General features: G+C 49.0%; 1 long non-coding RNA gene across 2 annotated transcripts; it reads left to right on the top strand.

The window, feature by feature from the left end:
* Positions 1-10420, top strand: LOC148003120 (uncharacterized). 2 transcript variants are annotated; one of them, XR_015632138.1, is made up of 8 exons: positions 1-65; positions 390-485; positions 818-886; positions 2834-2941; positions 7800-7952; positions 8282-8374; positions 9076-9211; positions 9626-10420. It is a non-coding gene; the product is annotated as an uncharacterized LOC148003120 (long non-coding RNA). The 2 variants fall into 2 exon arrangements; XR_015632139.1 differs by lacking the exons at positions 1-65; positions 390-485; positions 818-886 and adding an exon at positions 1941-2076 and having other exon boundaries at positions 8353-8374.
* The last annotated feature ends 3504 nt before the right edge of the window (positions 10421-13924 follow it).

Below are 13924 nucleotides of genomic sequence, written 5' to 3'. Positions count from 1 at the left end.
ATGCATTCTACTGTTAGCTATCTGAGGTGGAAGCAGTTCCAGAGCTGCAGGAAGGTGGGACTGAGGCAAGTTGAAAATAGAATCTAGGCAGACCATGGGATAGTTGCCCAGGGGCTCATCCAGTGTTTGCTCTTTTCCAAGATAGGGTTTGAGAGGCAGCCTGATTCAGGGTTCCTGTTCTGGTTCCTTCTCCCTCTCCCTCTCCCTCTCCCTCTCCCTCTCCTTCTCCCTCTCCCTCTCCCTCTCCCTCTCCCTCTCCCTCTCCCTCTCCCTCTCCCTCTCCTTCTCCCCCCTCCCCCTCCCTTCCCCCTTTCCCTCTCTTTCTCTCCCTCTCCTTCTCTCCCTCTCCTCTCCCTCTCCCTCTCTGTCTTTTTTTTTTTTAAAAACAGGGTTTCTCTCTGTATCCCTGTCCATCCAACTGGATCTGTAGACCAAGCTGGCCTTGAACTCAGAGATTTGCCTGCTTCTGAGTACTGGGATTAAAGGTAAGGTGGGGTTTTCTTAAGGGTTCGGGGACCGCTTTCCTAGACCTGTGTCTGATATTTTGTCCCCATACCCCATCCCCCAACAAAAAATGTAGTCATTAGGTCACCTGTTAAATACACATTTCTTAGACTTATTTCACACCCATACAATCAGAATAATTTGTTCTGGGGTTGGGGATTTAGCTCAGTGGTAGAGCACTTGCCTAGCAAGCACAAGGCCCTGGGTTCCCAGCTCTGAAAAAAAGAAAAAAAAGAAAAAAAAAAAAGAATAATTTGTTCTCTGGATGGTTGAATGATTGGTTGGTTTTTTTTTTTTTTTTTTTTCGAGACAGGATTTCTATGTGTAACAAGCCTGTCCGGGACTGGCTTTGCAGACCAGGCTGACTTCAAACTCTGAGGAGGTAGGCTGACCTCTACCTCCCAAGTGCTGCGATTAAAAGCATGTGCCGCCATGCCTGGCCTCAAACTGGAAATCATCCTGCCTCAGCCTACTTCTAGCAGGGACTGTAGGTGTGTCCAAAACTTTAATCATGGCATAATTTACATGCAATGAATATATAAGTCTCTAGCAGATTGTTATGACTTGAGAGATAGAAATCGTAAGGGAAAATACTTTGAAATGTAGGCCATGGTGGGAGGGGGAGGGGCTGTTTAAAATCTCTGCGGCAGAGGATTAGACCTGCCATAGTTGAGTGTACGTGAGGGGACAGACTTTGTCCAGGACTCTGACTTGTCTGGATTAAAGCAAAGAAACCCAGAATGGCCTTGCAAGCCAGCAGAGGGTACGTGGGGGGAGGGTGTGGGGGGGGGTGGAAAGAGCGTGCCATCTCCAGTTAGTTACTTAGGACTAAGTTTTCAGAGCATGAACTGTCAGCTTCCTGGTTTGTGGCCACTATTAGCATTACCTAGGAATTTCTCCAACCTGGACTGAACACTGAGAAGTGAGACACAAGAAGCAACTTGGTTGGGAAGCAAGGAGGAGGGAGGCCGAGAAGCACTCCTTACCAGTTGGTTGCCTCTGCTCCCTCAGTCCTGAGGAAATGGGACAGCATTTCCTTACCCTGCCCTTGACACGCTCTGCCAACTGTAAACTAGATTAAGGAGCTGTGAAAGAAAACCTTAGGAAGCTCGTGTCTGCAGGAAAAACGGACTGGATTCCCTCGTTGAACCTCAGGCAAACAAGTGTCTTAATCTGCTCTGCCCTCCCTGGGGGCCCAGGGAGGCTGGCAGTCCTGAACCCGAGGCAAGGCAGAACCAAGCAAGTGTTCATAACGACTCAGCACATGGCCAGTGACCTGAATGCGACCTGACCATGGGGGGAGCCATACAGAGCTGGATAGCTTTTAAAATATTTTATTTTTAGTATGTGTAGTCTTGTGAAAGTGAGATGTTATCTTTGTGCCAGGGACATTAAAAACCACTGACAGGGAGCAGATCAGGCCCGGCCTGTGTTTCAGAAGGCATGATGCAGCTGTGCCCTCTACCCAGCAGGCAGTGGCCACCTAAGGTCCTGTACCCAGGTGCCTCGACAGGTCTTTGTCTCTACAGAGAGGTCAGCATCAGGACTGAGGTGCCTAAAGTCACGGGTAGGGTAAGTGCAGGCTGTCCAGACTGTCTACACATTCCTGTGAGGAAGTAAAAGTAAGCAAGACTCCTGAAATAGCCCTGGATTTATGGCGTCTGGACCCGTCGGGACTTTCAGACCACCTTTGGTTCCAGTGGCTGCTTAGGGATGGGGCATTGTGTTGGATCTGTGCACATTTAACACTGTGCATGTGTATAGTGTGCATGCATGTGCATGTTCAGAAACACATATGCACATCTGTGTATGCACGTGTACATGCATGCACACGAAGGTGGATGCCTGGTGTCTTTCTCAATCGCTTACCTTCCTGTATATTGAGGTGGGCTCTCTAACTTGAACCCAGAACTCATCAGTTCAAGCTAGCTAGTTTCAGAGACCTGTACACCTCCAGAGCACTGGGATTGTAGTTGGGTGGCCACGGGTGGCCTCTGAGTGCCTGCAGGCTGCGGATCCAGCATTTGGTCCTCAGGCCCGCATGGCAAGCACTCTGTCCATTGAAGCCTCTCGCCAGCCTGCCTTTCCCGTTCATCTTTACTGAATTTGTTATTTTAAGGGGTGGGTGGGTACTGTGTCTGTCTGTGGGTGTACATATACACCACAGCACATGTGAAGTTCAGGCTTGGCTCTTCCTCACACTCTGAAGGACCAAGGAGCAACGCAGTTCATCATGGTGGGGTGCCGGGGACAATAAGTCCCTTTACCTGCTGCTCCACCCCTTAGGCCTGTGCTTTAAATTTAATCTGTATGTTTGTTTTCAAAACAGGGTTTCCTCTCTGTATCCATGGCTGTCCTGGAACTTGCTCTGTAGACCAAGGCCGGCCTCAAACTCGGAGACCTACCCTCTTCTGCCTCCTGAGTGCTAGGATTAAAGGTGTGCAAAATTTTAATTTTTTTAAAGATTTATTCGTTTATTATACATAATTATACTGCAGCTGTCTTCAGACACACCACAAGAGGGCATCAGATCCCATTACAGATGGTTGTGAGCCACCATGTGGTTGCTGGGATTTGAACTCAGGACCTCTGAAAGAGCAGTCAGTGCTCTTAACCGCTGAGCCATCTCCCCAGCCCCAAAATTTAAATTTTTATTTAAAAAATTTTCAAGGTTTATGTGTATGAGTATTTTGTCCACATGTCTGTATATGCATGCACCACTTGTATGTCTGTGTGGCCATACGCCCCTTGCATGCCTGGTGCCCACGGAGATCTGAAGATATCATAGGATCCCTGGACAGAGTTATCGGTGATGTAAACCCCATGTAGAAGCTGGGAACTGAACCCAGTTCCACCACAAGAGCAGCAAGTGCTGTTAGCCTTCGGACCATCTCTTCAGCCCCTCTTCTGTTGAGTCTGAACATTGCTCTGTGGTCCAGGCCTCGACATTTGCCTCAGCTTCCCTGTGCTGGGATAACCATGGTCCCTTTATGCCTAGACTGGGGACTTTGGTGGCTAGGACAGGCACAGTCCTGGATGTGGACTTTCTTTCATTTATTGCCTCTAAGCAGCAAGTGGCCATGAAGCTGGGTCTTCTGAGTAGTCAGCTGTCCTGGGGAATAGCCAGCAGTGTGGACCACTGAGCACGGACAGGTCTCAGGTTAGGGGCAGGTCTGCCAGTGTTCGTACCATGGGAGAATCAGGTGCTCTAAGACATTGGCCTGGAGTCTATATGTGGGCTATGCACAGTCCCCTTGACTGGAGTTGCCAGACGAGATGCAAGCTACCTGGTTACATTTGAATTTCAGCTCAAATGTAAATGAATAATTTAAAAAATAAATTGCCCAGCATTTCTCCTCGAAAATTGTTACTGAAATTAAAACATAACTGTAGACTGCATTTTCATTTGCTAAATGATTTGCAGTTTATTTATAATACTAAAAATTCCCGGGGCTGGGGATTTAGCTCAGTGGTAGAGCGCTTACCTAGGAAGCGCAAGGCCCTGGGTTCGGTCCCCAGCTCCGAAAAAAAGAACCAAAAAAAAAAAAAATTCCCCAAGGTGGCCAGGAATAGTGGTACACACCTTTAGTCCCAACGCTAGGGAGGCAGAGGCTGGCAGGTCTATGATTTCGAGGCCAGCCTGGTCTATAGAATGAGTTCCAGGACAGCCAAGGCTGCACAGAGAAACCCTGTCTCAGAAGACCAAAAGTAAATAAAGTCTGCAATGTTGTTGATATTTGCGGACTTTTCATCTCTATATGGAAGTTTGCACACGCGAATGCAGTTCCTGGGGGAGCCAGATGAGGTTGTTTTCTACCCTGGAGCTAGAGAGGCAAGCAAATGGGAGCCACCAGACATGGGCGGTAGGAAGAGCAGTGTGTGCTCTTAGCTGGTGGTGGTGGTGATGGTGGTATATGTGTGCATGCATGCGTGTGTGTACGTGTGTGTGTGTATGTGAGTGTGTTTGTGTGTGTACTAGTGTGTGTATGTGTGTGTATGTGTGTGAGAGTGTGTGTGTATGTGTGTGTATGTGTGTGAGAGTGTGTGTGTATGTGTGTGTGTATGTGTGAGAGTGTGTGTGTACTAGTGTGTGTGTATGTGAGTGTGTTTGTGTACTAGTGTGTATGTGTGAGAGTGTGTGTGTGAGAGTGTGTGTGTATATGTGTGTATGTGTATGAGAGTGTGTGTGTATGTGTGTGTGTGGGTGTGTGAGTGTGTGTATGAGTGTGTGTATGTGTGTGTACTAGTATGTGTGTACCAGTGTATGTGTGAGTGTGTGTATGAGTGTGTGTGTCTGTGTGTCTGTGTGTGTGTACGTGTGTGTATGTGTGTGTATGTGTGTATCTGAGTGTGTGTGTGAGTACACTAGTAGTGTGTGAGTGTGTGTGTGTGTGAGTGTGTGTGTGTGAGTGTGTGTGTGTGTCTGTGTGAGTGTGTGTGTCTGTGTGAGTGTGTGTGTGTGTCTGTGTGAGTGTGTGTGTGTGTGTGAGTGTGTGTGTGTGTCTGTGTGAGTGTGTGTGTGTGTGTCTGTGTGAGTGTGTGTGTGTGTCTGTGTGAGTGTGTGTGTGTGTCTGTGTGAGTGTGTGTGTGTCTGTGTGAGTGTGTGTGTGTCTGTGTGAGTGTGTGTGTGTGTCTGTGTGAGTGTGTGTGTGTGTGTGAGTGTGTGTGTGTCTGTGTGAGTGTGTGTGTGTGTGTGAGTGTGTGTGTGTGTCTGTGTGAGTGTGTGTGTGTGTCTGTGTGAGTGTGTGTGTGTGTCTGTGTGAGTGTGTGTGTGTCTGTGTGAGTGTGTGTGTGTGTCTGTGTGAGTGTGTGTGTGTGTCTGTGTGAGTGTGTGTGTGTGTCTGTGTGAGTGTGTGTGTGTGTGTGTGTGAGTGTGTGTGTGTCTGTGTGAGTGTGTGTGTGTGTGAGTGTGTGTGTGTGTCTGTGTGAGTGTGTGTGTGTGTCTGTGTGAGTGTGTGTGTGTCTGTGTGAGTGTGTGTGTGTCTGTGTGAGTGTGTGTGTGTGTCTGTGTGAGTGTGTGTGTGTGTCTGTGTGAGTGTGTGTGTGTGTGAGTGTGTGTGTGTGTGTCTGTGTGAGTGTGTGTGTGTGTCTGTGTGAGTGTGTGTGTGTGTGTCTGTGTGAGTGTGTGAGTGTGTGTCTGTGTGAGTGTGTGTGTGTGTCTGTGTGAGTGTGTGTGTGTGTGTCTGTGTGAGTGTGTGTGTGTGTCTGTGTGAGTGTGTGAGTGTGTGTGTGTGTCTGTGTGAGTGTGTGTGTGTGTGTGTGAGTGTGTGTGTGTGTGCGTATTTTAAGATACTTCCATACCATAGCCCTGGTTGTCCTGGAACTTCCTATGTAGATCAAGCTGTTCTTCAGTTTGCAGTCATCCCCCTGCCTCTGCTTCTCAATTGCTGGGATTACAGGCACATACCACTAACTCTGCACATTTCGATTTGACTGACGTGAGTCCTGAAAGTGGTGACCGGAAGGTAGGGCAGGATTGATTTTTAATAAAATTGTAGGCTGGCTCAGAGTGTAATCTATCCGCTGAGTCTGACCCGCTTCACGCGGTTGACAGGAAAGCATGCGGCTCTTCCTTCTCCTGTCAGTTGTCCTTTGGAACAGAAAGCATTTCTAGTTCTGTAGTTTTGTCAGTGACAGTTTAATACTGTGTCAGTTCAAACTCAAACCAGCAGCCCATTTAAAAAAAAGAAAGAAAGAAAGGAAGAAAGAAAAAACCAAAACCTTGGCGTGGCGGTGTGCACCACTAACCCCAGCACTCAGGAGGCTGAGGCAAGCAGATCTCTGTGAGCTTGAGTTCAGCCTGGTCTACAGAGTAAGTTTCAGGACCGCCAAGGCTACATAGGCTATCTCAAAAAACAACGAAATACCCCAGCTCCGAAAAAAAAAAAAAAGAAAAAAAAATACCAACGAAATAAATAGATGGGTAGATAAATAGATGTTTAGTTCGGCAACCCCACTTCAGGGCATGTATCTGCAGTATTTGAAACAGGATCTCCACGAGCTGTTTGCACACCCATATGTAGTATTCCTCCCAGAAACTAAGCACAAATATGGAAGACTGAATGGATTCAGAATAAACTGTGGGGGCTGGAGAGATGGCTCGGCTGTTAGAAATGTTCTTCTGCTCTTCCACCGGCCGAGGTTGGGCTCCCAGCACCCTTGCCGGGCTGCTCACAACCACCTGTAACTCCCATCTCCCGAGCGTCTGACACAAGCTTGTACACAGACATACTCACACTCGCACACATAAATAACTCAAAGTAAAAAAAAAAAAAATGTAGGGGTTGGGGATTTAGCTCAGTGGTAGAGCACTTGCCTAGCAAGCACAAGTACCTGGGTTCGGTCCCCAGCTCCGAAAAAAAAAGAACAACAACAACAACAAAAAAATGTAGGGACTGAGGAACTGAGATCGCTCATTTGGAAAAATGCTTCACAAGCACTAGGGTCCGGCTTCCCATCCCGTGTCCCCGAGTAAGAAAAGATGACATGATGGCTCACTTGGACCCCCAGTTCGAGGACAGAGACACTGGCCAGCCAGCCTTGCCTGTGTATTTCGTGAGGTCCAGGCCACTGAGAGACCCTGTCCCAAACAAACCAAAGCAGATGGCTCTGAGGAACCCACACTTGGGGTTGAGCTCTGGCCTCCACACTCATGTACCTACACGAACACGTCCCCCCTCACACATTAACTACATGTATATAGTGGGGTTTTATGCAGCTCTAAAAGAGGAGACCCCCCAGTGCTGCACATGGAGGAGATTAGAGGACCTTCTGCTCAGGGAAATGAGCCACTCCCAGAAAGACAAGTGCTGTACGAATCCACTTAGACATTTAAAATAGTCAAAACCATGGAAACAAGATAGAATGGTGGTTGCCAAGAGGCTAGGAGCAGAGACAGATTTGATGGCTAGAGAATTTCAGTTTTGCATGAAAATTGAGTTGAGTTATATATAGTGTGCGTATATGTGTGTGTGTGTGTGTCTGTGTTTACTATGTATGAAGCCCTAGGCTTGACCTCAGTGCCAAAATTACCAAACTAAAAAGAGAGTAAATTTTTGGGCTGGTGAGATGGCCCAGCAAGTAGTCTGCCACCAGGCCTAATGACCAACTTCTGCAAGCTGCCCTCTGCCACATGTACACTGGAACACACAAACACACACACACACACACACACACACACACACACAATGTAATTTTTTTAAGTAAGGATTTTTTTTTTTGCTATAGTCTTCATAACTATAATGAAAGTTTTTGCAAAACCTACTTTTAAAATCTTATTTCATTTTGTTTTTTAGATGACTTACTCTGTAGTCTTCGCTGGCCTGAAACTCTATGGAGATCAGACCAGCCTGGAACTTGGCATTTCCTCCTGTCTCTGCCTTCTGGGTGACCTGGGGGGAATGACACAGGGGAAAGCCCATTGTTCACATGCTCAGAAGACTGTCCTGGTGAGGATTGCTACTGGGTGGAAGTTATGGGCTGGCAGGATTTGGTTACACCAAAGTCAGTGGCACAAAAAGGTGGAGGGAGGGGCTGGGTGGACTCTGCAGTGGACGCCACGGTCCAGGCCGATGGGGCTGCAGTCCGCATCTCCTTTCAACAGCTCATTCCTTGGACTTTTCCTTTAGCTCCTTAAAAAGAAACTCATAGTGTGTGTGTGTGTGTGTGTGTGTGTGTGTGTGTGTGTGTGTGTGTGTTTGTGTGATGGAGATGTGTCACAGCGCACGTATAGGTAAGTTCTCCACTCTTCTCCAACTCTGATCACCATGGTCCTGAGGCGCCTGCTTTACCTGCCGAGCCTCCTCACCAGCCTGAGACGTTTTAATCTCTTTCCCTGTGCGTCCGAAGATGCTGGCGGGTGTTTTGTCTGGTAAGTCAACACCACGAGACGTCGACATTTATTAAGCAGGAGGGGAGCCAACCCACAGACCTCCTGCGAGGGAGTAGTCTGCCTCAGTGCTGGGGCAGCAGGCTCCGGCCACCTTAGTGCTGCTTCCACTCTGGCCACGGCGGTGTCCCCCACGCCTGTCCTTGTCCTGTCAGGTGATTCTGAGAGGCAGCGCTAGAGCTGTCCGGTCAAACTGCCTTGGTGATTCCACAGTGTTGGACAGACAGGAGCATTCCGTAAAAGTGGGTGCTGCTGGCAGCTAACAGGAGGACTCAAGTGGGGTGTGACTTCTACACTGTTTTATTATTTATGGAGTGGTGGTAGGAAGGGTCTCCTGATGTGCTATGTGGGGCTGGCCAACAGCCCAGAGCGACTTAGTGCGGGGGGGGGGGTGTTCCCTGGTCTCCGGGATGGGACACTTGTGACTCTGGGAACATTGAGGTTCAGTTGATGAATCCAGAAGGGTAGGGAGGAGAGCTGGCAAGCAGGGAAGGTGGGGGCAGGGAGTAGACTCTCGTCTTTCTTTACTGTATTCACTGGGACAGTGAAATAAATGTCCCCACAGTGCTCGTGACTTGATATTACACCACAGAAATCACTGGAGTTCCAGATTAAAGCCTATGTACAGTATCTGTGAGCCACTCTGGGTCCACATCCCATTGTATGTCTCCCCATGATTCTAGCCCTTCCTCTCAAGACTGCCCAGCCTGCTTTGACTGTTGGATGGCTGGGAACCAAGATCTGGGCGGCTGTTGCTGGAAGCTAATAAAGAGAAAGTGCTACAGGAATATGGAGCCCAGACCCCTGCACCGGAGTCAGGTAACGGTAGGAGCCAGCACAGTGGGTAGGAGTCAGACAAAATGAAGGTCAGCCTGTAGATGAAGGAAGGCCCACGGATGAGGACCTTCATAGAGCTGCAGTGCCCAAGCGTCCAGCCTGCGAGGAAGGATGAGCTGGCGGAGGGAGGGAAGAGCCCGGTTGCAAGACGAGTTCCGGTGGCCCGGCTGGAAAAGCCGAGCTGGCTGGTGCCACAAGCCAGTGATAGGGGCGGGGAACGGGGTAGATTTGGAGTTGATGGCCCCAGGTTGGTTCCCAGGCTTGGGTGAGCGCTAAGGAACGGCCTGTGGGAATCTGGTTCGTGCCAGGCTGGCTTTGAGGGCACTCACTGGTCTGGGATGGATTTGATGGAGTGTTTGGGCTTTTATTTATTTTTACTTTTTTTGTCTTTTCCAGACAAGGTTTCTCTGCATGGCCCTGGCTGTTCTTGAACTTTCTCAAACTCAGAGATCTGCCTGCTTCTCCTTCCTGAGAGCTGGGACCAAAGGCGTCGCTGCGGCTGCCACCACCGCTGCCGCCACCGCCTCCGCCGCTGCCGCCACCGCTGCCGCCACTGGCACCAAACTGGGTTTTTGTTTTTGTTTTTGTTTTTTTTGTTTTGTTTTGTTTTTTTACTTATTTTATTTTTTGAGACAGACTGCCCTCAGCTTTTCACTAAGTCCAAGCTACCTTGAACTCTTGAACCTCCTGCTTCACTTCCCAAGCGCTGGGAGCACGAGGATGTGCTACTTTGCCCAGCATGGTGGGTTTTTATAAAGGACAAAAGTGTTCATGGCGAGAATCAGAAGCCCTTTGGGTTGCCCTAGGATGGAAAAGGGGACTGGGCTCAAAGAAGGCGGGTAGCCCTTGCTACCGTCAGTGTCTGATTGGGGGTGGGGGGTATGAGGCATGGTCCAGGGCAGAGCGCTTGCCCAGCATCACAATAAGAAAATAATAGAAGGCACATGGGGAGCTTTTCAGGCCAAGAAGAGGAGGAGGGATGTTTTCTGAATGAGAGGAAGTGACACAGAATACGGAAAATAATAAAGCTCAGAGTAAGGAGAGTCATTCCGCAGTGTACCCCACAGAGAAGGGAGCTGCTTCTGTGGTGACATTTGGCCATCCTGACCTCCTAAGAAGCTGACCTGCCTCCCGTGCTCCTCCCCCGAAGAGAGGGGGGTGACCCCACCAACTTCCTACAGTGTGTGCTCAGCCGACCCTGGTAGAGCAGTCTGAAATGATGGGTACATCTTATTTTCAGGGTCCGTCCGGACCAGGCTGAGTGAGAGAGCTGCCTGCCGGGGTCAGCTGAAGGAAAGGGAGATAGTGAGTTTATTTTAAACCCAAGTGGGCACTGGAGCTGCAAACAAGCATCTCTTGGGAAGAATCGAGACTGGCAGCCTCTCAGACACTTGTCCGGAAGTCTGGAGGCTGCCAGCAGACAGGGTCCTGCTGGAGGGCTCGGACATAGTGAGGGGCAGAGCGACACCCTGGAGCACAGGTCACATGCTGGCCAGTGATGTCCAGAGGACTGAGACCTGAAAGCCAGAGGCCTCCCGAGATAACAGGGACCCAGGCTATGAGGACTGTCTGGGTCCCCGCCCCAAGGGGTGCCACTCTGTCTGCAGCCAGATGGAACATGTACATAATTTCGTGCAGGAGTGGAGGACAGCCAGGATCTGTTAGAGGCCCCTCGGAGCTAAAGCTCCCTCTTAAAAGTGTTCTGCCAGCATCCCAGGTAACGGGGTGGCAGCTCTCCCTGAGCGCTGACTCGGACTGTGTGGCGTGTGAGTTGGTGGAAGGCCATTCCCTTGGTTCTGCATGGAAGACATCATCCACGTCTTCTCAGCCAACACCTCACTGAAGGTGAGGTTTGAGGGAATGGACAAATGTACCTCCAGATGGCAAGGACCCGATTCAGGGCATGTCACTGGAGATGTCCTCTGGGTAAGGACATGAGAGCCATAGCTCAGACCTCAGCACTGTCAAGTGTTTATTTTCCTCATAATTTATTTTGAACACTGGGATGCCTACAGAGCCCAGGCCTGTTAGAACGTACTGGGTTTGGCTAGAGGTCATCAGGAGTCCCCTCAGCCCTAGGCCTCAGCTAGGCCACTGTCTTCCACTGACCCAGAAAGGCCAGCCAAGCTCAGCACTCCAGGGATAGAGCAGATCTGTGAGTTCCTGGGTGTCTTCCTTCTTTCTTTCTTTCTTTTTTCTTTCTTTCTTTCCTTTAAAGATTTATTTATTTTATTTTATGAGTACACCGTCACTGTCTTCAGACACACCAGAAGAGGACATCAGATCCCATTACAGATGGTTGTGAGCCACCATGTGGTTGCTGGGAATTGAACTCAGGACCTCTGGAAGAGCAGTCGGTGCTCTTAACCACTGAGCCATCTCTAGCCCCAGGGTCTTCTCTTTCTTTTGAGACGGTTTCACAAGGGTCCCAGTCTATCTTTTTTGTTTGCTTTTTTCTTTTCTTTCTTTCTTTTTTTTTTTTTTTCGGGGCTGGGGATTGAACCCAGGACCTTGCGCTTCCTAGGCAAGCGCTCTACCACTGAGCCAAATCCCCAACCCCTTTTGTTTGCTTTTTAAAGAATTATTTATTTTGTATATGAGTAGTATACTGTAAGTATCTTCAGACACACCAGAAGAGAGCATCAGATCTCATTACAGATGGTTGTGAGCCGCCATGTGGTTGCTGGGATTTGAACTCAGGACCTCTGGAAGAGCAGTCAGTCTATCCTTGAATTTGCTATCTTCCCGACTTAGCGTCCAGCCTTAGCTCTTCTCTTGTCTTCTAGCAACAGTGGTACACACAGGTCCCTTTGACCTCTGGCTGAATCAAGTCTGTCATCTTGTATCTCTTTTGCTTTTGTCTGAGTCTAAGATATCTGGGTTTCTACATGGCTCCTTCATAGTGTCAGTTCCAGTCGCCCAAAGATCGCTGGGTATTTGACATAAGTGGTTAGTCCAAACTTAGACGTGCTTCACATGTAGAGGCTACCTCTTTGATTTAAAGGCTGTGGTCAACTTGACACGAACTAACATCATCTGAGAGGATTGAGTAATTGATGTCTTTAATCCCAGCACTTGGGATCTATCTAAGTTCTAGGTTAGTCTGGTCTGCAGAGCAAGTTCCAGGCCAGCCAGGACTTCACAGCTGGGGCTACACAGAGAAACCCTGCCTTGAAAAGCCAGAGAAGGGGTTGGGGATTTAGCTCAGCGGTAGAGCACTTGCCTAGCAAGCGCAAGGCCCTGGGTTTGGTCCCCAGCTCTGAAAAAAAAGAAAAGAAAAGAAAAGAAAAGAAAAAAAAAAGCCAGAGAAGGGGGTGGGGGGAGAGTGCCTCTGTAAGACTGGGCTGTTGGCAAGTCTGTAGGGCATTTTCTTAATTTGTGGTTGATGGAGAAGGGCCCAGTCCATTGTGGGGTCCACTGTGGCTGGAGCCATCCCTGGGCTGTGATCCTGGGTTCTATAAGACACTAGGCTGTGCAAGCCATGAGTAGCCAGTCTTACAGTAAGCAGCATCCCTCCACGGCCTCTGCATCAGCTCCTGCCTCCAGGTTCCTGCCCTGCTTGAGTTCCTGTCCTGACTTTCTTTAATGATGAGCTGTGGTGTGGAAGTGTGAGCCAAATTAACCCTTTCTTCCCTGACATGCTTTTTGGTCTTTTTTTTTTTTTTTTTTTTTTTTTTAGCACAGCATTAGAAGCCCTGACTATGACAAAGGTTTTCTGGGTTTAAAAAGAAAAAGACTCAAGAAAAGGAATGTGACATCTTGGCTCCTGGATGTGGCTTTGGGAGAGCACCTGCCCGCACACCCTGGGTTGTTTTATGTTGAGATGATTCTGTATTGAAATGAGGATAATTTGGGCAGACTGCACTGAGTGAAGTAGTCAATCTTTTCCTGCTTCTTTTAAAATAGGCTGTTAGGGAGATTTAAAATATGTATGTAGCATGTCCGTGTGGCCCAAAGCGTATCCATCTGGACGGGATAGGCACTGTCTTGATATAGACACTGGGACAAGCTGTAATGGATGTGTAGTTCCTTCAGCTCAACAGTGGATTCAGTGTCTGTGAGGTAGAGAGGGGCTGCCTGAGCCCAGCCTGGATCCTTCCTGGTCATCAGCAACAGGTGACAGGACAGTGGGGACACTGTTAGCCAGAGATGTAACTGGGAGGCACAGCTGTTACAGCTCATGCCTTGGCCAGAAGTCCTGACTGGGGAGTACCGAGTAGTTGAAGGACAGAGAGAGAGGCACAGTATGGTAGGTGATCCAATCAAGACTTTTTAATCTGAATTTTTTTTTCCGTTCTTTGAGACAGGGTTTCACTATGTAGGCCCGACTGACCCGGAACTTACCATGTAAAGCAGGTGGTGACCCTGCTTGTCTTCCAGAATCGAGTGCCTGTGCCCTCTGCTTGCCCTGGCCATCCATCTGCTGGCTGCCATGCACCCCACTCACTACCTTTGGGGCCAGTGATGGGGACATCAAACAAACGCCGAGGACTGAGAAGGGGTTAAGCAGGGAGACGGGTGATCTGAGAGTCAGGAATCATGGAGAAAGTTAAAAATAGGATGATCCAGCCCAGAGCAAGGAAGCGGGGTGAGCCTGGGCTGTTGGGGGTGACTGACGGGTTTGAGGATGACTTGTGCTTTTCTTCTGTGCACTGAATGGGAAGAAGTTGCCCTGGGCCTCCAGAGACACATCAC

Source organism: Rattus norvegicus, chromosome 10 (genome assembly GCF_021556685.1).
Source record: "Rattus norvegicus strain SHRSP/BbbUtx chromosome 10, alternate assembly SHRSP_T2T, whole genome shotgun sequence".
In the NCBI taxonomy this organism is placed as follows: Eukaryota; Metazoa; Chordata; class Mammalia; order Rodentia; family Muridae; genus Rattus; species Rattus norvegicus.
The sequence above is the reverse complement of the archived record's forward strand: the minus strand, read 5'-3'. Positions and strand labels throughout refer to the sequence as shown.